Source organism: Chenopodium album, chromosome 15 (assembly GCF_948465745.1).
Source record: "Chenopodium album chromosome 15, dcCheAlbu1.1, whole genome shotgun sequence".
NCBI classification, from domain to species: Eukaryota; Viridiplantae; Streptophyta; class Magnoliopsida; order Caryophyllales; family Amaranthaceae; genus Chenopodium; species Chenopodium album.
The window spans coordinates 10,480,562-10,483,875 of record NC_137848.1 but is presented as its reverse complement, the minus strand read 5'-3'; the positions used below and the strand labels follow the sequence as shown (position 1 = coordinate 10,483,875).

Here is a 3,314-nt window from a genome sequence, read left to right as displayed (position 1 = left end):
AATAGTGGTAGGAGGAAAAATATTTATTAATAAGAATTTTTTTTACCGTAGGAAATTTGCACTGTAAAAAAAAAAAAAAAAAAAAAAAAAAAATCTTTAAAACCTTTGTCTTAAAAGAAAACTACTCTCTCCGTCTCTTAATACAAAGCCTCTTTTGGTTTTTGCGAGTGAATTTATAAAAAAGAAAGTTGTAAATTCTTTAAAACTAATAATTAAAAGTACATATGAGCATATAAGGTTAAAGAGAGATAGAGAGAAAGAAAAAATAGTTGGGAATAATTGAAAAGATAGAGAGAGAAAGTGTTGGGTATTGATGCTAAAAGTAAAAGAATAAATATGACAACTCATCAAAAAGAGGGTAATAATGTCAAAAAATACAACCTTTAAATAGAAAGAGACATTGTATTTTGGTTTACCCAAAAAGGAAATGAGGTTTTGTATTAAGGGACGGAGGGAGTACTGTATATTCAAGGTTATTTACTCATTAGTTTTTGTTTGGAAAAATGGAAAAGAAAAATCCAACCTTTGTACTTTTTCCTCCTAAAAATCCAACCTTTATACCCTACCTTCTCCAACAGATCCATTACCTGTTCATGACTGGTTTTTGTAAGTTACATGCCACGTGTCAACTATTAATATGTTAATTATTTATTTAATTATTAAAAAACAATAATAATTAAAAGAAAAAGGAAAAAAAAACAAAAAAATTATTTAATAGCCCCACCCTCTTTACCTTCCCTGGCCACCCCATCCCCACCGCCCACCGAAACCCAGCAACCCCAGCCACCAACTCCAAACCCAAACCCGCAAACCACCCAGCCCCGCAACTCCAAACCGCCCAGCCACAGCCCTTGCTCAACCCTTAAAAACGCACAACCACAAACTCCAAACCCAAACCTCGCAAACCGCTCAGCCCCCCAACTCCCAACCGCCCAGCCCCGCAACTCCAAACCAGTCACAGCCCCTGCTCAACCCCCAAAATCGCACAATTATCACCACCCCCTCCATAACCACCACCTCATCAACACCACCACATCCACCTCCATAATCAAAATTGGTTTTGGTTATGGTAATCATAATCATTTCCTCTTTGGTTATAAGCATTTCCCCCTTGTTCCCTTCGATTCGGTGGTAAATATCTTTGATTGTCATTCCTAGGTCTATTATCATAAGACAAAGCATTGACCTGTTCATTTTCATTATCATTACCCTCTTCATAATGGGATTGGGTTGGGAATCATAATTACAAGAAGAGGTATCATGGTCATATGACCCACAATTTTCACAAAACAAACACCCATGTGGCATGTTATTAGATGTAGAAGGAGAAGAGTTAGAATTCATACCTTTCCCCTTAGATTGGGAGGGATGCTCTTGTTGTGAAGTGGAAGTCTCTAGCTTTGCCTTGATAGATGTCATCTCCTTGCCAAGATTGGCTATTTGAGATGTCAAATTATTGATGGCGTTGAGGTGATCGACGGAGTAGACCGCATTCCCTCCTTTGCTTAAAGACTCCCTCTCTCCTTCCTGCCAATCCATGTGGTGTCTCACCACATCCTCAATTATCTCGATGACTTGCTCTTCCGTTTTGTTCATAATCGGGCCACCCGCTCCCGCATCCAAGCTAGTCTTTCCTTGTGGGCTCAATCCCCCATAGAAAATTTGAAGCACTTGATATGATGGAATGCCATGATGAGGGCACTCCCTTTGATATTCTTTGTATCGTTCCCATGCCTCATATATGGTTTCACTAGCCCTTTGACGGAAGCCTTGGATCAAAGCCCTTGCCTCGGCCGTCTTCTTTTGAGAATAGAATCTCCCTAAGAAAGCCGTGGTGACCTCGTCCCAAGTTCTCAAGGAGTTAGGCCTCACCTCCTTCTCAAGCCATTCAAGAGCCCTTCCTATCAAAGAAAAAGGAAATAGCTTTAGTCTCACAAACTCTTGAGTTACCCCATTTACCTTGATTGTGTTGCAATATTTCTCGAACTCGTTCAAGTGTGCAAGAGGGCTCTCATGTTTTGCTCCACTATATTGCCTCCTTTCAATCAAATTTATCATCGCGGGCCGAATCTCGAAGTCATTGGCTTGAGTGACGGGTGGAGCAATGCCGCTTGAAGCTCTATAAGCTCCCGGAGTTCCCAACTCCTTTAAAGGTCTTTGAGGTGGTGGTTCCGCGTCACCCATTTGATCTCGATCCTCCTCGAAATTGGTCTCTCTAGTTGGGGGAGTATTGAACGGCCTAGAACCGGCTCTTTTTCTCCTTCTATAAGTTTGCTCAATCTCGAGATCGTAAGGTACCAAGATCCTGTTATGAGTTCTGCGCATACACTCTCAACAAACGCAATTAGTACCAAGGCTACAAGTGTAGCCAAAAAGAAACAATTCTTTTTGAAATTTTTATGGTTTATGGTGAACTAGACTCAAGTAATCAATTAGCAATCAACAACACCGCTCCCCGGCAACGGCGCCATTTTGATGTAGCGTTAGAACAGTCGCTCATTCCACACTCAATCAAACATATTTATTAACAAACACCTTACAAACCAAGCATAATGACAAGTAAGAGTTCGGTCCACAAGGAACGGGATATGGTTGCTAAAGATCTTAACGCTTAAGCTAATTCGAAGTCAATGGTGAATAGGGGTTCGTCAAGTAGACAAACAAACTATGGTTCTAAATCAATGGATTAAAGACACTAGGGAATGGGATCCACTCAACCAAGGCAATTAGGCAAACGGGAGTAAAATAGACAAGCTATAGCAAGGACTATATGTAAAATCAACCTCATGCAATAAGAAAACAACTCACACTACTAAACTTAGATTCCTCATTAGTCTAGCAATAGATGATACATAATCAAATTACAATAAGTAATGACATACTCAATTTACACTTCCATGTCAAATTAGGCATATCATGCTATCAAGCTCCTAAGTCAAGGGTAGCTAATCCTATCATGAAGAACTAACAAGCAATCTCATATAATCAATTTAATTGCAATACAAACATCAATGTTTCTCCCATATTTGCATAACTAACCCAAAAGGTTGAGCTTCACCCAACCCCTAGCAAGAAGACTACTCACAACTCATATTTATCAACATGCAATCAACAATTAGGGTTCTAACTACTTCAATAATTGGGGAAAAGTGGTTAACGATTGAAATAACTATCATCCAATAACAAATTACCAAGAACTTAAGAAGATTTAAATAACATGCAAAAGCAAATGAAATCAGAATTTAAGTAGAAAAGGTTGGAGAAATTACTAATTGAACCTTGAAATTGAATAACAATGGAGGAACTTGTCTTCT

The 3,314-nt window shown here is 39.0% G+C and overlaps 1 non-coding gene across 1 annotated transcript; it reads left to right on the top strand.

Annotated features, from left to right (window-relative positions):
* Positions 1 to 1,684: 1,684 nt before the first annotated feature.
* Positions 1,685 to 1,790, top strand: LOC145583535 (small nucleolar RNA R71). Its single transcript, XR_014100175.1, has one exon. It is a non-coding gene; the product is annotated as a small nucleolar RNA R71 (small nucleolar RNA).
* Positions 1,791 to 3,314: the final 1,524 nt, after the last annotated feature.